The sequence below is a fragment of the Gallus gallus genome, chromosome 1, assembly GCF_016699485.2.
Source record: "Gallus gallus isolate bGalGal1 chromosome 1, bGalGal1.mat.broiler.GRCg7b, whole genome shotgun sequence".
NCBI classification, from domain to species: domain Eukaryota; kingdom Metazoa; phylum Chordata; class Aves; order Galliformes; family Phasianidae; genus Gallus; species Gallus gallus.
In genome coordinates, this window is record NC_052532.1 from 29,808,398 (window position 1) to 29,834,634 (window position 26,237).

The following is a 26,237-nucleotide window of genomic DNA, read 5'->3' on the forward strand; positions in this document are numbered from 1 at the left end:
TGTATTGGCTTCTCCTCCTGCAGGGCGCGCGGCCGTGGTTTAGCGGGCCGCCAGCGCCAGGCCTCGCACTGTGGAGAGGAGACGCTCCCCGGGCAACACAGTTCGCCATCGTAAGGCCAAAGCCCCGTACAGCGCGCCCTAACATCTTCCTGAAAGTACTATTCGCGTGAGCAGAACGTTCGGTTTTTATTCAGAAGCGCCAGCAAACCCAGCACAACTCCTGTGAAATCCGCCACAGCGCAGCACGAAGTGGTCTCAAGCAGCCAGCCGCTCTCAGCTCCTCTTTCAAACTCTCAGAGTGCTGTGCTTCAGCGCTCAAGCGCTGGATCGTAATTGTAGCCCTGAATGTTAGGCGAAGGAATCAACTGTCGTAACTCCCCGCGGGCATTTGCACATTTCTGAGCTATCTATGTCTTTTGATGCAGGCTCCTTCCACGGGAGCAACTGCGTTGCTATGGCTTTCTATTTCTCACACAACAAATACGACGGCATAGGCGCTTTTTATCTGAAGCATAAACTATGCTCCATAAGTTGCCTCAGAAAGAAAAAAAAAAAAAAGCTAAAAAAAGACAAGCACAAACCTTCTTGCCCTTTAAGGCACGTTCCACATTCTTGGCTCCGGCTGGGTAGAGCTAATTCTTCAAACAACCGGCTGGTTCAGGGGATCTGTAATGGATACGGAGCCGTTTGCCCCAAGGTCTTAGCACAAATTTAGTCTGGGTAACAACTTTCTTTTACCGCTGACCAGGCCACGTGTGTTCTCTGGCCTGCATGAAATTTGCTCCAAGTATCAGCTGGGTTTCACAGCTCGCAATTATCCACCTCACAGAACATCCCTTGAGATAACACCAGTAATTGCTACCTTTGTTGGCAGTCTCGGAAGAGAGACCAAGGAGCAGGGAATTAATTAACCTCTTGTGCTTTAGATGCAGTTTCCCTGGGTAGGACAGTGGCAAAACACCCACTGCTCAAACCTGATTACTTCTATGGACAAACAGAGGAGATCACCCTCTACATCAGCGTCCTTTAATGATCACCACCTTCACTCCAAGAGTTTTAATTAAGTATCATCTCGTCTGTTCATTTATTAAAGAAAAAAAAAGTGAGTCAGCTCTGAAAGGTGAAAGTATGCAGTAAGGTGAATGGAAGCGACGCCAAAAGAAGAAATCTGTCAGCTGTAATTCTTTCAGAGAACTCAATGAGAAAACTATTCAAAATAAACCAGGCTTCGTATTTTGAAACAAAACGAGCCAAGAAGGATTTTGCATATTTCTGACAGTGCAGGAAGAGTCCACGGAACAGGAATTACAACAGCTCTCCAAAGGTTTGATCACAAATCAAAGCCTGAGCCTGGTGCACAGTGCTACCTTTAAGGAATTTCAGGAGAGATGGGCAGAGCACGTATGACCCTGACTTCAGGCTACAACGCAAGGAGCAGCACCCAGGCCCTCTCCACCTTCAGGTCTATACCTCAAGGGAGTGAAGAGGCCAGCATAAGGGATGCAGTCCCATGGCAGTCTGAGCTGTTCTAGGCAACATCCAACCCAGTGAAAAAATGCTGGTTTGGTTCCCTGATCCAGGCAGCACTAGCACAACAAAAAGATAGGCCCAGCTCCTCAAAGACCACTCTATACGGTGTTTGAAAATACAAGTGCAATGTAACTATGTTCAGAGTATCATAGAATATCCTGAGTTGGAAGCGACCCGTAAGGATCATAGATCACAGAATCATAAAGGTTGGAAAAGACCTCCAAGATCACCACATCCAACCAACCCATGCCCAGCAGCCACGTCCTCAGTGCCACATCTCCAGGGTCCTGAACATCTCCATGACAAGTCATAGAGCAACTGCTGGCTCCACACAAGACCACCCAAAATTCAAACCCTATGTCTGAAAGAGCTGTCCAGATGCTCCTTGAACTCTGCCAGCTCAGGGCCATCCCCACTGCCCTGGGCAGCCTGTTCCAGGCCTGAACACCCTCTGGTGAAGAACCTTTTCCTGACTCCCAAGCTGACCCTCCCCTCATTCAGCTCCGTGCTGTTCCCTCAGGTCCTGTCGCTGCCACCAGAGAGATCAGTGCCTGCCCCTCAGTTCCCCTCAGGAGGAAGCTGTAGGCCTTCATGAGTTCACTCCTTATCCTCCTGAATGCATCGATTTTGCTGTGTATAGAAACCCCTGTGGACATTCATCTGCATCATACTTAAGCATGCCCTATGCCTCTTCCAGATTAAGAGCATGAGATGTACATGCAACTACATCTTCGTAGGTAGGAACAATTTACTCAACGTTACTGCTATATATTATCATTAGGAGGCACCTGAAGCACTGGATGCCTTTAAAGCACAGGCGATGCTTTGAATCATAGAATCATAGAACGGCTTGGGTTGGAAAGGACCCCAAGGATCATCAAGTTCCAACCCTCCTGCCACAGGCAGGGCCACCAACCTCCAGGTCTGGTACTAGACCAGGCTGCCCAGGGCCCCATCCAACTTGGCCTTGAACACCTCCAGGGATGGAACAACCACTGAACATCTCTGTGCAGCCTTTTCCAGCACCTCACCACTCTCTCTGTGAAGAACTTCCCCCTGACATCCAAAAGATGAAGGACCGTAATGGGTCACCAGAGCAAGTTCACCTCTTTGTGCCACTCTGCACCTACAGCCGTAGGTGAAACCTCCATGTGCTTTCCCCACTCAGCCTGGCTTCCTTCTGCCTGCGCTACATGCCCTCCGTGCTGTCTCCCATGTGAACTGGGGGATACCTGCCACATCAGGACAGGGAGGTGGCTGAGGGACCGTGTCCAGGCAGACCAGCAGCAGCACAGCAGCTCCTGGCCACACGCTGCTTGGGCGGGCAGTGGGGCAGGCCAGTGTGGTCACCGGTGTGCTGAGGCCACTCAGTTCTGTCACTGCTTGGTTTTATCCTGTATTTTTCAGGCTACAAGGGAAGGACACAGCGGCAGTACCTGTGATGTCTTCAGGTCTGAATCCTTGCTAATTTTCAAGTAAATACAGAGAGAGCCATCTCTGTAGAAGACAGGCAGACAAGAGGTGATGTGCAACAGAGAGGGAGAGATACGGGAATGAAATCAAAGCCTGCATGGAGAATGCAACAAGTGGAAAAATAAGGAAGAGAGCTTTTTGTCCCACACAGGTTTGTGACTCAGTTGGGGTGCTCACTTTCCACTCTTCTTTGCTGCATTCAGTGTGATGCGTCCCCCTGCCTGCTTTATCGCTGGCAAAGTGGGCACAATGCCCAACACAACTTTAGAGAGTAAGTGAAAATACCCAATGGAAACATTAGCATCGGATAACAAATTGTGAGCCAGCCGGGTCTCTCTCACCAAACCAGACAGAAGCACACTCACGTGTGTTTCCACCCGCTGCAGGATGGCTGCCGAGGCACCCAGCAGGAGGCACTGATGGGGGACCACCACCCAGCTGCCACTGCCCTGTGGATGGACTGACATTACAAAGCAAGAGGCTTGTTTCATTTCCTCTTCTTAGTGTTCCTGCGGTCTGCGAACAGAACACCTTGTAAAGCCCCAATTCCACTTTGCTTCATCAGCAAAGAATTAGAAGTTTCATTAAAATGCCTGTCCTTGTTGGCTCGGGCTCGGACTTGCTCCTGAACCAACAGGTCTGCTGTGGATCCTGGAAACTCTGAACCCCACAGGCTTTTCAGAAGACAGTAATCTGATTTTATCATAACCGGCTCTGCGCAGCTCACAGTCACACACGGCGTGAGGAGCTGCCTGGGCTGACACCGCTGCAGCCAGTGTCACTCTCCTGGGGTACCAGCCGGCCTCTCAGCTGCATCAGCATCCCCAGCTAATTGCCGCCCCGTTTCCCAGGCTGTATGAGGCATTACCAAGTGCCTTGCAACAACTTGTGCCTGCAACGCTTTGCCTGTAGCTGAGCTGACGCAGGGTGGAATCACTGCCTGGCTTTTTAATAACACAGCGGCACAAACACCGTTGTGCAATGTGGAAGGTGTTGCATAGCTGGTGCTAATGCACTGTTTGCTTATTGAGGTACTTTTAAGCCAGCTATTATGCCAAAGCCTATGTGGTTGATGAATGATATCAATCTTATCTGTGTCAAGTTCTATTCTCGTGCCTTGCCTCCAAAGAACCCGTCATAATTCATCTAAATTGGTTTGGAAATTGATTTAGATTAAAAAGGAAATGGTATAAACTCGGTGAGGTTCTTCTGCTAGAAGGTGGCTTATCACAGGAGGCATCTGTGCAAAGAGACAAACTCATATTTTAAAATGAACTTTGGGCTCTTAGTGAGTGTGATTTTGTGGATGAGTAAATGCTGCAGTGACGCGTGGCCTGCTGCCTTGAAGCCACACTCTGGAGAAGAACAGGTGATTGAGACCAAGGGAAGGCACAGTTTGATATGGAGGATTACTACCACTGCTGCAGCGCTGTCTCCATAGAAAACAATTTTAAATGGAAGATGAAGTTTGGAAAGGTCAGCGGTAACCTCCCATTGCTTAAAACTGGGGAGGGAGGAAAATCCAGCAGTCAATGAATTAGGAAGCCAGCCAGCACAGTGCTATGTTGCCATTTTCTGGGACCTATATAAAACAGTACACCACAGACACATGGGACAAACAATGACTGGATTTGCTCTTTAGCTTATTTTATAGAATGAAAATCACAGGCCATCCTCAAGGAAGGCAGTCCTGTAAGGAGAACATGAAGAATGTCTGATGGGTAACAACGCATTCGTCCTTTGTTAGCTTTCAGTAAAGCAGTTGTAAGTAAGAAGAGACTGCCAGAGGTATGGGCTGTGAAGACCAAAGGCCCTGCAACCCTACTGAAAGTCATCACCAAAAAAAAAGATATGTGTTTCAGTCTAAAGAACAGAAGAAGCAACCAGTAAGTACTACGTCATATTATAGTCAGGAAAGGCTAGCAACAATCCTCTCACTTCTTGCTGAGCAAACTACTGCACCATCTGTCTCAAAGCTGGGCAGGCTTCCACCTCTGCAGACATGCATTGCTCTTCTATCCTGCCAGTTCACGCCATTGCTTCTGTTACTGCAACTTTCTTGATTTTTATAAGATTTCTTTTTCTTCGTGCTTAAGAAGGCTTGCCATGGGCTAGGCAGGATCCCAGTGACTCCCGCTCTACAAACACTAATCCATAGTTGTACAATGAGTTCCCATGCTTTAAGTTGTGGCTGGCTTAAAAATAAGACTAAATCCTCTCTCTAAAGTTCATTCTATGAGAGCTGTGAAGCCTTTACCCCTCATTCCCACGTCTTTCCTGAATGTGTTATAAATCTCTATGAGCTGGCCCCTCGCTAAAGAAAAAAACAATCCCACAATCCTGTCTTCCAGTGGAACTACTGGGATGTAACCCATTGCCCTAAAACAGGCACCAAAACAGCCCCCAGTTTACAGACCTGGCCAAGAAAAGTTAATACTGAAGGGGTTTGCCCTTAGTACAAACTTCACCTTACTAACATTAATCTAACTGCATGACCAAGTAGGATATAGGGTAAACATGCAGAGTTTACGCCTGCTTTCTCTTTTCCTAGGAGGATTATGATTCAGCCTGTTTACTGGGAAACTCAAATGGGCTTTTCACTTAATTATGAGGACTGCTGATTTAGAAGGTTATGTCCTTTTTCTTTCTTTTTTTTCTCTGAAGTACAATTAGTTCTTTCCCAGAACTGATTTACTGCAGGATGAGTTGAGTGCAATCGTCAGCATAAGGGAGGGATAGGAGGTAAGCAGAGGGATGGTCCTGCTCCTGGTCAGTAGCTAGCTATTGTAACCACACTGATACATCAACACCACATCAAACAGAAGCCAGGGAAGATCGCTTCACCAGCATTTCTCTCTGCCAGGTTCCACTAGGATTGTGGATACACAGGTATGAACTGAGGAGAAAAAAAAAAAAAAAAACAGCCAAAAATAGCCAAAAGTGCCACCACATCAGTTAAAAAAAAAAACCAACAAGCTCAGCCAGACCTAGCAGAGACAGAGTTGAAAGGCATTATTAGAAAGAGTCATATTTCTTCTCCAAGTACTCCCTTCACATAGCCAGGTCAGGTGGTGGAAACTTAAAAGCACTCTTTTCCCTCTCTTCATGTAGATTACACTTGAGGTTCAAGTCCAAGAAGTCTGTTCAAGATGTAAGTTACACCTGGTTTTCAGCAGGATAATAGTGAAGATTTCAGTTAAACAAATACTCAAAAAGAAATCAAGTTAATTACGTTCCTTTGCTAGCAGCCATTAGATCTTCCACACAAAGCACAAGACTCTTAATTGTGTAACTACAACAGGGAAAATTGTCTTAGGTCCCCTAAATAGCAAGCTTCACCTCGTCGCCAACATGACATTAATACAGACAAGACTGGAGCCTCCAATACACGTCCTTAACTTTCACAGAAAGATTTAGCACAGTCTTAAGAATGAATAGCATATTTTCAGAACAAACATTTTATTCACAGTAATGAAAATCCTTGTGTAGGTGGTATACAGTGAAGTCAAGATTGTTTTAAGAACACTCAGCAGGTACCCTTGACATGAGTGACCTTTGTACAGACATCCATTTATTCTTAAGTCCTTCTGGTACTGTCAGCTGCTGAAACAGCAACTGTTTGACATTACCTGACACTTGATAGTTTGCTAGAAGCCACCTAGCTTTAAGCTACACCCACCTGGACATGTCAACATGCCCCAGCTTTTCTTTCTTACTTAGGAAGATGGATTCCTTAGGACATATACTGCGAAGGAGGAATGCATAGCTTAAAAAGAGTACCAGAATGTAATAGAAGTGAGCAAGTGGCAATGCAAACTATGACCACAGACAATGCATGCTTCTAGAATAAGCAGGATCTCCCCACCCCCATTTAAAAATATATTTACACTCAGTCACTATGAAGTGAGGGACTGCTATGAGTCAGAGGTGGAGGGAATCTGTTCAAATGTCGAGACACTTTCTCAAAGATAGTTCAAGATTAATTTCTTCAATTCAGCAGTTTCTAAGGAAGAATTCAATCATTTTCAGGGCGAGACAGCAGAAAAATATGCAACCTACCCATTACATAATGCTTTAGTATCTTTCAAATAGGTTTTGAAAGAAAGCATTTGAGATAGCACTATGAATTCAAGGCAAAACACTACCTTGTGACAAACAAGGTTTTATTAAGTACAACCTCTGAGTGTCACATCTGCCGTATGACTCCAGATACACCCGACAGGTGATTTGTCAAGACAATGTTTGTACAGGTCTGAGAGTTAGCAACTGACACGTTCTGAGGCCATACAAAGTCTTGAGTGTATGGCTGCATGTTTAGTGTTGGTTTTTGACAATTGAGTACCTTTAAACTTTCACATTTTCCTGACTTGAGTTCTTGTCTACACCAATTATTGCTGAGACAAGTTTAACTCCCAGCCAATTAGTAAGCAGAAGAAAGATGAGAATAAATATTTCACAACAGCCATATACACAACTCTCCAACTTGATGTAATCTTTGGATTTTTGTGTTACACACATGCATCCCTCCCTCCTCAGTCATCATCTACTTTCTCTTCAGCAGTACTCCTTCATAATTCTCCTTCCCTCATACACAGAAGTAATGAGTCAGTGATAATTACATTGTTTTCGTGAATGCAATATATTGACAGCCACCCTGGACCTTTCTTCCAGCACTGTGATGAGAGCTCTAGTCTTCTGAAGGGACTCTCGAATTTGCACCAGGTGATTTTTAAAGCAAGAAACGCTTTTTTTCCCAACAAAAAGCAGGGATGGAGGTGTGGTTCAGGATCACTTTTCAGGTTTGGGCAGTTGGCAGATGTCCCATACACACTTCCTGAAAGGCAGAAGCTCTGTTCCCAGAAATAAGACCTTAACAGAATTCATTAAACAGAATGAGATATTAAGAAAAAAAAAAAAAAAGCTTTTCTTAAAAAGGCAATCCAGTTACACTACCTACAATTCCATTAATAAGAATTCAGTTACTAAATGAGGAATCCAAACCTTGTTTTGAGTACTACAAGTGCTTTCTAAACAAACTTGAGTGCCATTAGATTAGGAAGTCCGTACTCAAATGATTCCTAGCATGCTGATCAGATGGATAATCTCTAAAATTTGGCAAGACCAAGTTACCATTGCAAAGGTCCAGAAAATTCCTTGCCCAGTGGGAGTGAAACCCCATAGGCTGTTCACACTACGTCAAAACACAGAAAACACCAAGAGCCCATACCAACCCGGGCTGACACTGTGTTAAGACCACAGAGCCTCAAGTGCTACTCACCTTCCCCTTCTAAATGAGATCTGGATTTGCTTCTTCATTACATAACACCACGAAGACTAGGGAACATCTGCATAGCCAAGACTAGCTTGTAGTATAACATGGGTTCAGAAGTGTGTTCTTGGCACTGTCCAAAGCACCCAGTAGATGATGACTTGTTAAAAATGCAGCTTGATCAACTCCTGCTTGATACCATTACACTACAATAGCTACCATAGCTGACTAATTCTTCAAGGCGTGAGTGATCAAGTGGCACCAGCTGCACCACTGAGATGACACACATACAAGAGGAGCGACAGATTTCATTAACAAGGAAGAGGAAGAATTCCTGGGAGAATTAGAAGAGGGTGGGTAGCCCTCTACAGTTTAGATGCTAAAATAAGACCTCTGTACCTAACTACGATCTTATTACTCAGCTGCCACAACTGCAATGGACAGGTTGCCTCCTCTTGATTTCTCTTTGATCCACAGAAGACAGTGGAGTTAACACAGCAAGGGCAAGAAGCTGAATCAATATGCTGATTCTCCCAGCAGTGGATTTCAACAGAGATCCGTTACCGCACAGTGAAAATGATTGAGGTAGGTTCAGGAGGTGCAATTATCTGTAGCTTTTCCTCATTAAGCCTTGCAACTCTCTCAATGAGAATTTAAGAACATACATACTTCAACTTCTGTATGAAGTTATTAACATCACAGGAGACGAACAGCGCAACAAGCCACTCACATTTTGTATTATCAACAACTAAACGCCGAAGAGCAAGTTTTTGGATCCAGTTATTGCATATAATTATACCTGTCTCTATGAATAAATGAAAACTAGTTTGCATTTCTTCCCTGATCATTAGCCTCATTTAAATAAGTGTTCTGGGGCCAGTTTTTCATCCATTAGCGTGAATTAAGCGATATCCTGCTGCGAGCAGGACTGTTCAGACATGCTGACTGCAGAGCAGCTGCTCTCTTCTTTTGGTATTGAATGTTGATTAGCATCATGGTGCACGACACACTGCAGTGCATATCATGTGTCATGCTATGGAATACAACATTCAATGAGAATCCAAAGCAAATCCCATCATTTAGAAGGCCGGTCTCTGCCCTGAACAGCAGGGTGATAATTAAGCACATGGTCCGACTCAACAAAGACTGAGCTGCTTGAACAGTGAGCATTAGTTTTTTTGGGGACAACACTGACTATCTGAGGCCGAGCTCTACGTTTTTTTAGTTACTGCAAGCAGCAATAAGTGTATCCACTACCACCTCACCAAATCAATTCACTGTTTTCCAGCAAGGTACTTGCACATTATCTCTTCAATTCTGATCTGCGAGACAGAACAAAGCTTCTGCATTAATAAATCAGATAGAGAAGATATAATAAAAGACACAGCAGCTACGAACAGAGTGAATTATACAGATTTAAATGCCAGAGTATGGATCAAGATTTAGTATCGCTTCGGTGTAACTCTTAACAGATCTTCAGCAGAACCAATACATTCTTTGTCAGCTTTCCTCACCTGAAAGATGGGATGACACTACCTTGTCTTGCAAAGATTCATTATTTGAAGACTACTTTGACAGTACTGTAAAAAATAGTGCAACACGGTATTACAAACAGCATTCCCCTACTTACACAATATTAAATGGAGGCAGGAAAAGCTTTTTACAATGACAGTGGAGCAATTAATATTACACTATTCAAATTGTTGTGGGAAACCATTTTTGGTTTGTTTTGGGGGTTTGGTTTTTTGTGTGTGTTTTCTTTTTTCTACCTGAAAACATGTTTTAAGATTAAGTGGTAACAACACAGAAATGCTTTCAGCACTGCTGCCTCAACTCATCCACAAAGCAGCATCTCGTAGACATCAACAAATATAGGTCTTTTTTGATCTGAGCGTTTGGAACTCAGTTGGTAATGATCAACACGTGCATTTATTCTCTGGAAGACAAATGCAGCATAAGAATCCACTTTTCCAGCTATCATGTTTTGCTATACCTGGCTCTCACTTGCTGCTGGGCCCTGCTGAAAGCAGAACAGCAGAATGCCAAGTTTGGTCACTGGAATTGATTTAATTAATGTTGTAATTACACATCTGTTTCAAAGAGCGGAACTAGTAGAACCCCCATACGAAAGGTGTTGGAAAAAATCAGAGGGACATCATTAATCAGAAGAACAATGACAATGCATAAAACAACCCACAGCTTTTTCTGTGCTGGTCACAATACGGTCACTTTATAGGAGGACACTGTAGCATAGTAATAAGGGGGCAAAGAGCTTTCAGCTGTCTGTGTGGCATAGGAGGGCACTCACGTTGACGGAGGATCAGGAGGACCTGCCAGACATTTGCCACGAGCCCTAAATGAGATGCGCTGCAGTAGCTCCACCCTTTGGGACAGTACCATGTACTGCCTACCACCACAGCCAAGGGGCATTTGGAGTTTCTCAGCTCTCCTTTGATAGGAAGGACACTGAACAGAGCCAAGACACAAGCCTAGCAGTCACCTACCCTGTTCCACAGGTGTACATTCCACAGCATGTTTTTGACTGTCACTCCTGGACATGGTGTGCAGGATATGGGAAAGCCACAGACTGTTCTACTATATGAGGCAAAAAAACAGAGAGCTGTGTATGAGTTTCCCCAGCCTCCACAGTCCTCTAGCGCTGGCTCAAAGAGGCTCTGAACCATGCAGCATATATGTATGCCTTCATGTAGTATCCCGATGCGTGCAACATCCCAGGTTCCTGAGGCAACAGCATGACTCAGATTGGCCAGCACGGTATTTCAGACACATTGAACAAGAAAAAAAAGAAAAAAGAAGACAAAAAGAAAGACAACAGACCAAAGAGGAACAACATCTCTATTAAAGGTGCAGTGGGGCGCACACCGCAGGGCAATGCAATATGGGTTTGGCCACTCCAACTACTGGTCTCAGAGAATCACATTGCTAAATGAAACACAGCCGGGGCAGATGGAGTCTCAGGGTTCTGAGAAGTCTTGTGCTAACTTTTTCAAACCCCTATAACGTGTATAATAGCAGCATAACTGCTGCCTCTCTCATTTTTTAGGCTTACATCTCTCAATTTTTTGGCTTACAAAAGTTTCTTGATAAAATTTTGAAATATGATTAAACCCAACCTGAATGCTCGAAGTCATTATTACAGACATCAGTGTAAAACGTCTCTCTTATAAAACACTACAACAGCCTTCTATTACTTGGAAACTCTTTGATAGAAATGAATCCAATTTTTAATAAAAACACTACTAAGCCACACAGATTTGAAAAGCAAAATAAAAAATAATTCCAAAAGAACTCCAACACCCCCACAGGATTGAAAAGAAAACATCATTGGAGAGATTTTAAACTGCTTTTTGGAGTTAGGATGATCTTTTTTTAACACGTCTTACACATAAGTGAACTTCAGTTTAAACACAAAGAAGCAAAAAGGCTTTCAGTGTCATTCACACAGACATTAATCTCACAGAATACTGCTGTTTTCAATCATGTTAAGCAGTGTTAATTTTTTCTCATTATCAGTAAAACAAAATAAGTACATGCTGAGGATAAGGAAACAGCTTTGTTTATCTTCAAAATCATGTGCTTACCAGAACTAAAGCATGTATTTGCCATATGTCAGCCCCTGCCGTCCTTCTTTAAATTACATATTCATTAATATAGCACAGTGGTGCTATATTGCTAGCAAGGAATAGAGCACGTTTTAAAGAGCAATTAAGTGGGATAAAACTACTTGAGAGGTTTTTCACCATCAGTATCTCAGGGAGGCCAAAGGGGAAACGTGACACTGAGAAATGTCAGCCTGAACTCGATGAATTTTTACTCAGAGCAATATTCCCCCCTCAGCAACGTTCCCTTCCCACGCTGCTTCACAACGCCAACCCTTCCAGCTTCCTTTTATTCTGTGAAAGGATGGATCCGTTTGGATCAATGTATTTAATAGAGCCGTATCTTCTGTTGTTGTTTCAAGCTTCAAAACTCAAACCAGCTGTATTCTGCGTGCTGCCTGCCAGCGAGGGCTGTTTTGCCAAACCGCTTGCACGTGCTCAATGCAGCAGTCCTGGTCTCAGACACACCGTGACCATTCAAACACTCCCTTCGGACAACAGCAGCCTTTGCAGAGCACCCAGGCCTCAGCTTCCCGGCCTGGTGGGACCATGGCACACAGCAAACCTCAGCACCAGGTCAAGCCTGAAGTACTCTGCTTTGCTCTTTTGGTACCAGGATTTGAGACCAAAAGTCTAACGGCTCTGTTTTATGGCTTAGAAAGGAGAACCTCAAAGAGTATGATCCCTGCTTTAAACAAAAGCAGATTCTCTCTGATACAGAAGAAACACAGTGCTTAGCAGTGCTCTGCTTGCAAACGTTATGCTGTTGAGAGATTATATTTTTATAGACAAATGAACCTGTGGGTCTTAATGTAGAAGAGAACCTTTATTTCTACAGCGAAATGAAAACAGAAGTTTGTGAAACATTTCCCAGCCTTTTTTTTTTTTTTTTTAATAGATAAGAGTGACAAAACTTTTCATCTGTCCTTCAACAATACTGCCAATATCCGTGCTGCTCCTCTATTCCCTTGGGATTTCGGAAGCCTGGCCTTTCACAGGTTTAGCTCTTAAATCAACATACGTTTGTTATTTAGGTTATATTGTCATCGCTTCCTTTCTGTTCCTGCAAGAGCAAGGCATGACGTGGCTGTTTCTTCCCAGCCTGCAAGCAGCATCTTTAAAATGTGACTATTGTGCGATCCACACCCCTACAAGAGCTAAGGAGAAAATGCTTTTGCTGCATAGAAAGACTGGCAACTCTTAACGCGCTGCAATAAAAAGCCAGACCAGATAAAAATTCCATTACGTGCTTATCTGGAGTGATTCTTCCCAGTTCAAAGGGTCAATTTCACAGCGGGGCACCAGCGCTTATCAGCCAGCTCCGCTGAGCCTTTCACTTGCAAAGAGAAGTGTTGCCTCCAACCGGCATGACAACGGCACTATTAAGCAGGCACTTCAAAGATACAGATGTTGTAAATGCTTTGATTTTGCCCAGTGCTCTATGCCAGCGCTGTCCGACCGACTTTTTCATGCAGGGGTCGGATCCTTCAATGGGGAACCGAAAAGTAGGGAATAAAGACTTGTGAAGTGCAGCAAACCCATCCCATGCCTCTACTCCTAAATCAGCTCTCGGTGTTTTCCCAGGTGCAGCTGCTGAGTACTACAGAAATCCTGACCATGTTTATTCAATTGGGTCTCTGGTCTTCTCTACCAGCTTGTCTGGAACTGGTCAAAATACCTGACTTCTGTGAGTGTATCAATGCCGTGCCCCTAAACATGGGGTGGTGAGGTACACTGTGAAGAAGGACGAGTCTGTAGATCTCCCCCTCACCTCGCTGGTGTGTGCTCTGACCTCGGCCTGTGCCCAGCGTGCCATCCTTCAGGGAGCTCAGCGAGCCACAACAGCTGCCAGAGGCTTCATTCAGACCAGCAGTGCTTTAAACTTAAAGCCCATATGTGACCACGGAACAAAGCTACTGTAAAAGGAGGTTCACCTAACCTGCCATAACTGGGTGCCAAAGCCAGAGAAATGTGCTGGCATCCCACAACCCTGCTGCCTTCCTTCCAGCAGGAGAAAACACGGGGACAACAGCAACACCACCGAGAACTGGCAGGACGGGCCGTTCAGCTGAGCAGATCTGATAGCTGCCTGTCTGACAGCAGCACCCACCCCACAGGCTGCGCAGGCCACCAGGCCAGCCCTCCCCCTGCTCATTAGGGACACACAGCATTTGGTTGCTACGTGGAGCGAGCCTGAGAAGACCAGGCCTGGTCAGCCCCGAGCAGCTGGTCACTCCCTGGTTACTACAGGAGCACCTGATACAGATCGTACACCTTAAGGAGCAAACCTGGTCATCCTACACCTGCCAGTCTGCATGGACGCGCCTTTTTCTAGATCTGAGATGGCCACCAGCCTCACACCTTTTACAGTATCCGATTCGTGACCTTTTCTCGCCCATAGCCCATATGTTTTCAGTAAAACTCTCCTGCTCCGAGAGCAAGAATTCTGCACATCATCTATCTTTTAAAATTCCTTTTCACTCAGTTCTCTCCCCACTTTTCTTTGGAGAAACGTCCCAAAGCCCCTGCTTTATTTTTCAGGCCAACCATCTGCTTGGCCAGAGCAGCATCCTTTGGACAGAGCCCGGCAGTCTCTGCAGGCCGTCTGCAGCGTAGCTCTCTCAACTTGCTAGCTCCCAACCCTGGGGACACCCCTACAAGATATGCCAGGAAAGATTGCAACAACAAGGAGCTTCATTTTCACATGAATCAGGACACCACAGGAAGCTTTCCAGCCCCAAACATTTCCTGTCTGATCAGCAGGCCGCAGTTTACACATAGGAGAAAACACGTGACCCAGAGCAAATCAAGGCCATCTACTGCAAAGCACTGGTTGAAAACACACTTCACTGGAGGTCTGCTCTGATTGTGCCTACTTCCTTCTAGTCACTCAATCTGCTCACATTAAATATCACCTTCACAAGGGAAAAGGAAGCTTTCACTTGGAAAGCTGTTCAGTTTATGCAAACAGAGCTGACAAGGGAATGGGATGCAAATGAAAGATCTCCTATTCCTGCAGCCCCACAAGTTACCACACACCAGCAGATCCCAGAACGGAGCCCTGCACACTTTGCCCGCCCCAGCAGAGCTGCAAAGCCCCTCACTCAAAGCACTGCACCTTGCAGCAGGCTGAAGTTCCCTTGGCTGAGCCAGCAACACTGGCATTTCCTATTGCATGTCCATGACCAAAGCCATATTGCAGCTTCAATAAAACTTACCGGGGCAAAATAAGACCTTAACCTCCACTGCTGATACACTGAGGTTAACTTAAGGTACAGGTTATAAACAGCTTTGTCTTGGGGCTTTATTCCATCTCAGCTAACGCACATTTATATACCCTCTCCTTCCATGCCCCCGGCAGCAGGGAAATATGGCTTGTGGTTGACTTGCGCACATGTATTCTCTCTTGTTCTCTTTTGTCCCCCTCCTCCCACCTCCCTTTCTACTGCATTATCTTTCAATTAGTCACAGAGTGCAGTAAAACACACAGTTCTCTGATCTCTGAGACGATCTTTTATTTACAAACATGAGTACCTGCCTTCCAGTCTCTAGGAGAAGCAATCTTTCCGGGATTAGAGGAATGAGATAGGGGATGTTTTAAATATTTATGCTGGCAACCCATAATAAAAACTCTAGCTGTTGTTTTTGTTTCCTCATTAAATATATTCAGAAAGCTTAAAGGCAATGAGTGGGACTTGACAGCCCTGCTGGCGGCTTAGGCTCTAGGACGCTTTTCGAAGAGGAGGACTTAAACATTAAGACTAACTTCTTTTTACTGGCCATCCTTCATTGACAGCACACCTGGGTTAGGACAGGGACTCCCCTCTACACTGCAGGTCACCTGCCTGTCTTGTCCTGTAGAAGTTACGGGGCTCATAAAAATACAGTGGGAAATAGATTGGTTCACTGAAAAGAAGAAACAACGGAGTGCATGAGGCTGGTGCTGGAAACAAGGCCAGAGGCCGAATTTTTCTTTGTTTATTTGGTTTGCTGTCTTTTTTTTTTTTCCATAACACCTTATTTCAAGCACGTCAGGCTTTGTCTAGATTAGGAAGCTGTACTACTTTGAGGACATGAATACCATTAACAGAAATATACTTCTACTGGCATAGCAGTTTCCTTTCAGCAGGTGAAATACAATTTGTCACAGAGGCTGTAGCCAGGAAGCTTTGTACAGAGCACAGATTAAAGCACATCTCTTCTCCTTTCTCCACTTTTCTGAAACATACCGTGTTGCTCAGGGGACAACCAGTACTTCTGCCACATACTTCAACCACATGGGCTGTACTTCCCCAGCCAGCCACTGCGGCACTCGGCCACAGGAAGCACCAAAACTGTGCCAAAGGATGGGCCGACTCCTTCAGTAGGTGCCAGGGCCCATCCACCCATTCCCATCTGTTAGCAATTAGATGCAACACATAATGTCTTGCTCTAGGACAAATTATAAGCCAATGTTACAGAAATATGGTCCATGATCCTCAGAGATATAATAATCTTTAGTAGGCTTCATGGGAAGAAAAAAGCTAGCGTTGCACTGCTATTAATACTTCAGGTTTATTAAGTACTATGCACACTCCAGAGCCATGAATTGCTACACATATTGCACAAGCTGCCTAAAACAAGTCATTTATAGGGTGTTTAGTCAGCATGCTATTGTCCACTGGTTTGGGCAAGTTCTATAGCAACAAGCTATAGGACATGAGGATAAGACGCATGTGTCATTCGTAAGTCATGGAGAACAGTTAATTTAATGCCACTCCTCCAACGCACACAAACAGGGACCTGACTGACAAAACAGCTCTGCCTTGAAAAGCTTAGTCAAGATCTCATCAGCTCCTATCTAGATGGCTCTCCTTGACAACACTGTTTTAACTGCAGCTCATCCTCTCATCTTGTAACCTGACTTGAGGAAAGAGGAACAGAACACTGAAATTAGACTCTGCAGTGTGCAAATTATTCTGAAATATCTTTTTATTGAACCAAGATATAAGTACTTATTAAAAATATTGCATGCCCAGCTTTATAGTTGTAATATGAGCAAGCCGGGATTACCCTGGAAACAGAACAAAGCAAGACTGTATGTAAGGGTTTATCAGGAACTGATGGATTACGTTTTCTGAAATACTGCTCATCTAGAAGAGCCAATCTCAGTATCAACATCATTAACTTAGGTTACTCCATCATCACTCATGTGGGCTTTCTCATGTCGCTCATCGCTTTCAAAGCACGCGTCCCTAAGAAAAGCCTTGCTTGAGAGTTTATTTCATGGCATTAAGATGATGGAAGTTTCACATCCTCCTTTGTATTCTGAGGTTCACAGTGGCCCACTTTTTTTTTTCCTAGGAGGATGCTTCAAAGAGGCAGACCAGGTCAGTCCATCCAAAAACTCAGAGGGCTCAAAATTCTGAAATGACTCAAAAATCAAGTCAGTGAAGGGAAAGAGACACTGTGGAAGAAGCTCCCTGTGACATGGCTGCTGGGCTCTTTGCCAGTCAGAGCTGGAAATGGTAAGGTACAGAAAGTTTCAGCCGTCTGAGCCCAGACCCCTCAACGCAGGCATCTGCAAAGATGTGCGTGCCTACATCAAGCAACAGATCAAGAGCAGGGATTCATGAGCTAGTGGAGACACAGGCTCATAAATCCACATGATGCAGTACAGCTGGATATTCAGCTTGAGCCAGCATCACCACGGTCACATTTACATAGCTCTTGTGCTGCTGAACTTGGATGTCTCTATCACATTCCCCCACAGCTTCTGCTTCCAAGGAAGTGAAGCCAACTAGAGAATGCTGGGAACGCACATCTGGGGTATAGAAATGCTCCAAGTCAAAGCTGATGAGGTGAATCACCATCCTCCTGCCAGCTGAAAGATGGAAGAGATCTATCAAGCAACCCTCCTTCCCCATCCCGCTGAGCAGCTGTGATCCCTAGCAGCAGGAGGGGGGATCCAGGTGGGCAGAGGAGCTAACACAGGCAGTCTGCATTCAGAAACAGATGCTCCAAGAAAAAAAAAATAAAGAAAGATATAAAAGAACAAAAAGATAAAGTTAGAAGAGTAAAACTGTTTCAAATAGGACTTCAGTCCTTCCTGAAGTCAGAATAAACTCAAAAGATTATTGCCTCCAATTAAACCTTGGCATATGGGTGAGAACACGACAGCTTCAAATACAAACAGCACCAATCTGCTGAACAGCCTAAAAATGATTTCCGAACTTTTATTTTAATGGTGTCCAATGGGATAAATAAGAAGCACAGTCAGCACTGGCAGCGCTGGGAAGAAGCCAACACCAACACAGCAGATTGAGCTGGGGCTCTGAAATCAGGAGGAAAGGTTCTCAGGGAGGCCTGTAGCCCAAGGCCAAAACATAGGAAGGGAAAGGCAACTGAAGACACCCTCAACTAAGCCATGTAAATCACTTGAACTACTTACATGGAGTGAAGAGTGATTGGAAGCGAGGACTGGCCACACATAGGGGGCTGTTGGAGATTGCTTCCTCTTTGGTCCCCCCTCCCTTCACATTAAAGGATTCATCATGAAGCAGTACAGCCACATTTTCTTTGTTTCACCCACTTGGAGGGCTTTATCCTTGAGCACAGAGGGCAGGGAGCAGAGCAGCAGCACCGTGCCCTGCTGCTACTGCTCACCATGCCATGCTGTGCTGAGGCCATGGGCTGTAGGTGCTGACCCAGCAGGCTCCAGCCATGCCAGGGGACTGCAGGCGCTCACTGTTACTGGGGCAGGGCTGGTAACACCACCTGCAACTCCAGAGGCTGCCCCTGCAGCAGAGATACCTCTGTGGCAGACCTCTTGGCAGAGCTTTCAGAGAAGCAAGTCTGAAAAATATGGTGTGCCATGCACGGTTAGAGAGGATGGGCTGCTCCACCAGGAGTGTACCAGCGTTACACACAGCTCTGCCCAGGAGCGAGGGATACCTGGCACAGCCACAGGGCTGTGCATCAGACTTCCTCCTGCTTAAGGCCTAATGGGCTTTCAGCTCTCAACCACACTGTAATGGCAGTGCTAATCCTGGCTGCCTGCCTGGCAAAGGAGGGCTTATCCCACACCCAGGCCTATATTTAAAGCAACATATATGGGGCCTTACAATTTCCCTCCCTTACAATTACCCCGAGGTCATCTCATTTTTTGCAGCTTCACTGCAATGCTGACACAAATGCCCTTTTCATTGCAAAATAAGAAAAACAAAGTCATCTCACCACCCCAGTGACTACTGCTAGGCCAAAACTCAGAAGTGCAGGGAGGAAAAAGCCTTGAGCTTCCACTGGAAAGTAGAGAGGATGCAGAGACAGAGCTACAACAAAGACACACTCGGTATACCTATATACAACATATACACTAAACACATGTGTACACACACACACACACACACACTACATTGCATACACAGATAGGCAAGACTATATCCAGGCAAGATGATTCCAGAGCACTTAAGGACACAACAGTAGGCAGGCTGAGACAAGTAAGTAATAATAATAGTTTAAAAGAGCGAGCTGACAGATAAAAGATGCAAAGTAGTTTATTCTAAGAAGTACCTCCATCTATTTTACGGTGGAATAATTCATTCTGTATTGAGTAAAATTTGTTTCCAGAGTAATTCATGCAAATAGACTTCAGATAATTTTCTTCTTAATTGTTTGTGTGGGTGCAAGATGATTTTGACCTGAAAGTTAGCTTGAAATCTCTGCCAAGCTCAACAAGCCTTAAATTGTTGTGCCTTTTTTTTTTAATACATATATATTAATTTTATGGCTAGACCCTAAATGTGTGAAGTCATAGCTTATTTCAAGTGGCCAACTTCTCTTAAAGTGCCAGCTTCACAGCCAGGTGGCACAGCTCTTGGATTGCTCTGTGCCAGGCACAGACTGTCCAAAGAGAAGAGAATCGTCTTCCACTTGCACTGACAACCATCCACAGAGCTGCTGGTTCACAAAGCTTCAGAAACAAAGATCAAAAAGGTTAAACTCTCGCTGCAGACCAAAGATGGGCTCACTGAGCACGTGCTCATCCTGGTGAGTGTCACAAAGATCTGGCTTGCTTCCATCACAGCACTTCCAGTCACTGGAAAGCCCGAGTGCAAGCACGTATTTGTGACCACATTTCTCCTCGCTAAGGCAAACAAATTGCAGATCTTCCCCTCCCCAGAAGAAGAGAGATTTCTGGAGCTCATCTTTGGAGCTTTGTTGTTGCTGCACTTCTAGTGTATACCATCAAGCACATGTGAGCTAAACCACCAAGCACAACTACCTCCCCTCTTACTCCAAAAACCCCTCAAGAAATGCTACATCTCAAACCACATCTTCATTAAAAAAATTAATAAGTAAATATTCAGAAGGGTGTGTGCAAGCCACTAAACCAAAATTCCTAAACTCTAATCCTCTCCAACAATAAAACTTCCTGCTTCTGCCAAACCACTTGGTCCAGCTGTTTCACTGTCTTCTACTCTAAAAATGAGAACTTCAGCCTCCTCTGCTTTACAAAAGCAGCCCACGGACTCACTGTTTAAAGTGTTTTCTCTGCATAAGCTTTCCTTTGCTTCCAATCATTTTCTCTCTGAAGTTTCAGATCTTGTTCAACGCACAGCTCAGGTAATGGTACCAGCATTAGTTCTCGTGACGCTGTTGTAAACACAGCAACACAGGCAAGAAAAAAATAGGATTTTGAATTGGATTTTCTCAAGGGGTGTGAGAAGGAGAAGGCAGCATCTCTTCACTTAAAACGGCACTGCTTTCTTGAAAAGTCAAAATGCTGAACAGCCAAGACTGTGGTGCAGCCCTCCACTTGAAATATCAACCACTTCTCTGAAAATCTGAAACTCGGAGAGAGTGTCAGTATGCATCCACATCTTCTTATCGTGAAGAAAAACCTGATCACTTAAAAGGAGAACTGCCCTTTAGTTAACCATGAAGTCACTAATTAGTTCATTTTAATATTTCAATAATGTAAGTTTTGAAAGAATTCCATTTCTAGTCCTATAAACCTTCAACAACACGCTGAGGAGAACCTGGCCACCATTCCATCAAGATCACAGCAACTAATCCAATACCGTTAGCACCTAAGGCTAGAAACACCTATTTAATGAACACGTACTACTCAAACGCAACCATTTTTAGGCCTTCTTCTTTAGGGGTAGGAAGCAAAGATGGCTTGAGAGCAACTTCAAAAATGTCTTCTGCAGGCTACCTTCAGAGGGCAGATATATGTAAATAAGAATTCCTGCTCCTCAGGGTTTCATATGGAAACATTTACTCAGTTACAGCGGCATAAATGGCTGTAAAGTCTTAGGACAAACCTTCTCCTTCAATGCTAAGTTACTTCAACCTCAGATTTTATTTGTAATTAAAATGTTCCACAGGAAATAATAACCCTAGGCTTAATTAGGTAATTAAACCTGTTCTTGAAGACTTATGTAATGCAAAAGAACAATCATGCAGATGGAAAAGTTTAAAATGGTGGTAAGCTACTAATTATATACATGCACAATTTACAAGAAAAAGCTTCTTTCTTAAATCTCTTGTTCTAAATTTGGCAAAATTACATGTTCAACAACCAGCTGTTGTGCATCTCAAGTGAAGAGCTTACTAATGCAGTGCTGCACTAAAAGCAGCACTTCTTAATTCTCATGGAGTTACAAGACTTAGAAGAAGTAAATCAAAGAGATTCACAAAAAGCTTATTAAGTCTGCTTTCTAGATTCTATAATGCTTACATGTGCCAGCAGTTGGGAATAACTTATCTTTTCATGATCGTAGATGTTCCTTCCCCACCTGCCTGTCCCTCCCTTCTCTAAGATGCTTGGTAATAAGGATGTTAAACCGTCCTACTTTGCAGTTCACAGAAGCACAAGGATTAAGGAGGGTGGGGGAAAAAAGAAAGTACAATTATTTTGCTTTGTGAGTACGTGTTGTACTGTTGTAAATGGGACCTGATGAAATCAGCTCTTGGAAATGGAAGATGTGGATTTACCCTTCCAGGGATTGAAAAGATTTTAAAATACGTGTTTTCAATTCACCTCTGCAACTTGTTCCCAATCTACATGCAGCCTAATGTGGGATCTGCATCTCAGAATTCACTTCCTTTGATCAGGCTACAGTTTCATGAACATCTGGGAAAAAAGAAGTAACTGCACCGTATCTATTTGTATAGAGATGCACTTCCCTGATGTATTTAAATCAGTGTACAGCAGTGCCTCAAGTACACAGCTGGTAGAGTTTTACAGCAAGTCAGCCGGTTCTCAAAAGCTCGTAAAATAGTCTCATCTTGCCTCACAGGATTTGGACCACTGAAAGGAAGAGAATACTGTTCTTGTACCTTCACAGCTTATCTCATTGCAAAATGCAGGCAGAAGGCTGATCAGCCATTATGATTTTAAAAGAAGTCAAACATTTAAGTGTTACTATATAAAGACTTGTGCCAAGCCTCAGAAAAATGGAGCATCCCAACAACGCATCCATTTTTGTGTGCCCAAAAGCTACTCAGTCCCATGAAGTCCTGGGGAAAAGCACTAAATGTAGATGTTTCTCAACCAAAACTAACCATTTTGGAAGCCCAGCTTCTCAGAAGCGGAGGCAATAATAATGCCAAATTTATTCAGATTCACTAACCAGGGTTTTCCAGAAGCGTTGCATAATTTGAGATTCTTACCTCCAGATCACAAAGGCATCTTAGTATCAAAAACAATGCAAATCACCTCATCTACACAGGAAGCAGGAAAAAAAGAGAAACAGGAAACCAAGCAACACTTGAAAGTCTTGAAGTCTTAAACTGAGCACTACCCCAAGGTAAGAGGTGCTGCCAGTCATATTGCCACACTTACTGGAGCTTTAAAGTGCTTTTGATTTGCTTTTCTCTTCTCAACAGAAAGTTGCCTGCTCCCCGAGCTTAAACGCATTGGGTTTCCTTTGTAAGTTAAATCTGATCTCCCAGCATTAAAACACTGATGGAAAATTCATCAAATTTTAAGAAGAAAAAACTCACCCAAAAAGTATTAGCTATCTTAAGGCAATATAATAGCAACACTTGCCACTACTTGACATTTTTCCACATTTTTTCTGCCTAGAAGTTAGGAATGCTGACAAAAACTTGATTTGGACTGAAATACCCATGGTATGAAGTCACTCAATAGGCACCATTATCATTTTATTCCAAGATCACTGGAATTGGCCACTGAGTTTAAAAACACCTGCAAAGAAATTAGAACACCATGCTTGATGTTTTTAGCTACTTATGCTTCACTGCAAAGGCTGTTTTGGGCAGCAAGAAGAGGCCGGTCCAGCTTTTGTAGCTAGGTTCCAGTAACTGTAAGGCCTTTACCTTGGCCTTCCACAAACAGCTTCAGCTGCAGGAAAGCATGTCCAAACACACCATTTTTCTTACTTTAACTGTTCACATCCCTTCCAGTTCTCTACCAAAGAATACCAGTTATCTCTCGCTTCAGAAAGTTGCTGTCCTCTGGGAATGGTTAGACAGAGCCATCTCCTGGCTAGACAGTAAACAGAACTTACCGAATGTAAATATTCAATTTTTAGAGAGTATAGACATGAAGTTAACACCCATTCTGTGGTAAAAACACCCCAAACCATAAACTTTGCCTGCTGGTTTGACACAGCAGTCAACCTTTACCCGTTTGTTCTTAACAGAAGCCTCAGAATGGGCCAGGAGATAAACTGTGCAAACACGGTCAGTACTATCAGGCATCTCACTTCCCCAGTCCCGTCTGATTTCCTTAGGCATAACACAAGGACAGCCAAACTCAGTTACCTTGAGTTGTCAAGAACAATTGGCAGAAAAGCAAGTAATAGCACATTCTGGGGATTTCTTTTTCAGTCTCTAAGACTAAGTTAACACGATGAGTTTTACACTAATTTTCTAATTATCTTGCATTGGGGATTTGCTTAAAAATATCACACTTCAGTAGGTTTTAGAGCTGTAATTACTGCTTCTGAGACACAAGTCACTATTAGAACACTTCTGCAATAACTCCTCTGCACAGTATCTCTACCACTCATACATGAGAGTCATTTTCTTATTTCTACCAACCCAGGGGAAAGATAGGAGCGTGGCAGGCAAACTTTCTCCTCTGAATTGATCCCTAGTTAAGTCAACGCTCAGGATTGCTAGATGTGAGAGGGAGAGGCTGCAAATAAATGAATGAATTTTGTTCAATTAATGGTCTTTGTTATTTTTCCTTACTTATTAAAAAAGACCTATTCCATCTCTTCTGAATAGTTGCAAAAACTGACCCTGTAAACATAACGCTACGAACAAGCATATACACATTACGGCACACAGGGAAACATGCCAGAACCACCAGGCTGAAGTGAAATAAAGTGGAATACAGAACTTGTCATGGCAGGGAGAGCAATCTGTCATCATTATCTTCTCCAGATTGTGAGTGTGAGCACTGAGCAACTGCAGCCCCTCCAATGATAATACTTTGTATCCCCCCCCCCCTTGCCTCATAGGGTCCAGAGGCTTTAAATCCTAGCTCTGATGTTGTCATTTGCTACAACCGAGCAACACTCCTTCAGTTCCCTCCTTATGTGTGGACCAGGCTAAGTCTCTTAAAACACACTCCAGCCACACTACCAGAGTAGCCTTCTATCCATATAACCACCCTCTAAAGATTTGTGTGTTCAGGCTCCTTAGTGAAAACTTAGCTTTCTTTACAAAATGCTCAGGAGCTGACCTTGATGCACAAGCTCTTAGAGTAAACATTCTACCAAGTGCCAAAACAAAGGGTTTCTAAAGTCTTTTCATGTTCCTGTGTCTCATCATTCGTATGCTGGAAAGAGGAGGTCCAACAGCCAGCAGCAGGAGGGGCTCATGGCCCCACAGCAGCCCGGGCACCCTCTGAGTGGATCACAAAAACCTCAGTTTGCAGATCTTGGGCTGGAGCAGCGCGTGACTGAGGTGGATGAAGTCAAGCAGAGCATTTTGGTCCCATGCTAGGCCCGTGGTTCCCTCCTATAGGCGTGCGTGAGCAACATCTCGATGATTGGAAGCATTTCACGTAGGCTGTCTGGCGAGTCACAGATGTCACTTTCAAGTAACACAGACATTATTCATAGCCAGTCACTGCTTGCTATCTACAGATAACTGACTGCATTCAGACCAGATTGGAAACAAGGTTGGTTGAAAAACAAGAAAAAAAAAAAGAAAAAAGAGCCAGACTATGCAGCCAAGTTCCAGCCATTCCTGCACACAGAAATTTGGGAAAGACTCTGACAGCTGGGACCCACACTTCAGCACAGTACCTGCTCACAGTCAAGAATACAGCACAGGAATTCATTACCGACCTCTACACTGCACAAACCTCAGCAACTTGAGTCTGAAGCCGCTTTTTACTGCAGCTGGACAGTCTGCCTTTATGTTCCAGGCCTTCCCTGCTCTGTGTTTGTGTAATCAGTTTTTTTTTTTTTTTTAATAAAAAATGATCAGCACACAGTGTAGTAGCAGAGAAGATCACGAACAGCACCCAATGCTGGCAATACAAAGTTTCTACACCAGACCGTCTTCACTTAGCTGGGAGTATCACTTCAGATGAACTCATTTCTGCATCTGCTGTACTATTAGCTTCTTTGCTGAAGCACGGCGGGGCTGGCCAGTGACACAGCTTGCAGCAAGCAACCTTCCTTCCCTAGCAGCAGGGCATATTAACAGAGTAATTTTTGGCAAGTACTTTGTGGCCATAACTCGCCTACTCAATCACAACTCAACCTATTTCAATTTAATTACAAAAAATAAGTTTGCTATCGCTAGTTTTTGTGACAGGAACACAGTGAAATCAAGAAGTTTGCCCTCTGAACGAATACACCAACATTTAAAAATGCAGGTCTCTTCAGAGTATTTAAAAATGTTGAAGTTGCTGTAGGGATGTGTTGATAACTTCGCCATTAGCCCACCAACCTGAGCTGGTAACAAAATATTTGACGCAGCTATCTATAAAAATATAAATTCATGTCAGAGCACCATCCTCTAAACAACAGTTACTTCATTTTAGTACTCTGAAACACTCACTTCTCTTCCTGGAGGAACCCATCAACGTCAGCACTGAAACCCAGCAATGCTGGCTGACTAAGCAACATGCCATTTGGCACTGCATTTCTCTGCAAGCCCCCACATCTGGGACCTCTGAAATCCCCATTAAGAACACAGCACTGGGCACAGCAAGAATGCAGTTAGCTTTGTTAAGCTTTCTTGTTTTTCTACTTATGTGCATAGGATGTATATGAGAAGCTTTCTGTAAACACCAGACTTGATTTTGAGTTTGTATGAGACAGATCAAATGATCAAACTAATGACAGAACACGCAGCAGATGTTTACAGAA

General features: G+C 44.0%; 1 protein-coding gene across 3 annotated transcripts in view; it reads right to left on the minus strand.

Moving 5' to 3' along the window:
• Positions 1–26,237, minus strand: part of PRICKLE1 (prickle planar cell polarity protein 1) — a 60,100-nt gene that overhangs the window by 16,058 nt on the left and 17,805 nt on the right. Inside the window, exon 1 of one of the 3 annotated variants that reach the window (XM_015282435.4) lies at positions 582–20,181. The exons of the other annotated variants lie outside the window; for them this stretch is intronic. The gene's annotated coding sequence lies outside the window, so the exon portion shown is untranslated. Of the gene's footprint in view, positions 1–581; positions 20,182–26,237 lie in introns of those variants that run through there. 3 annotated transcript variants of the gene reach the window in all.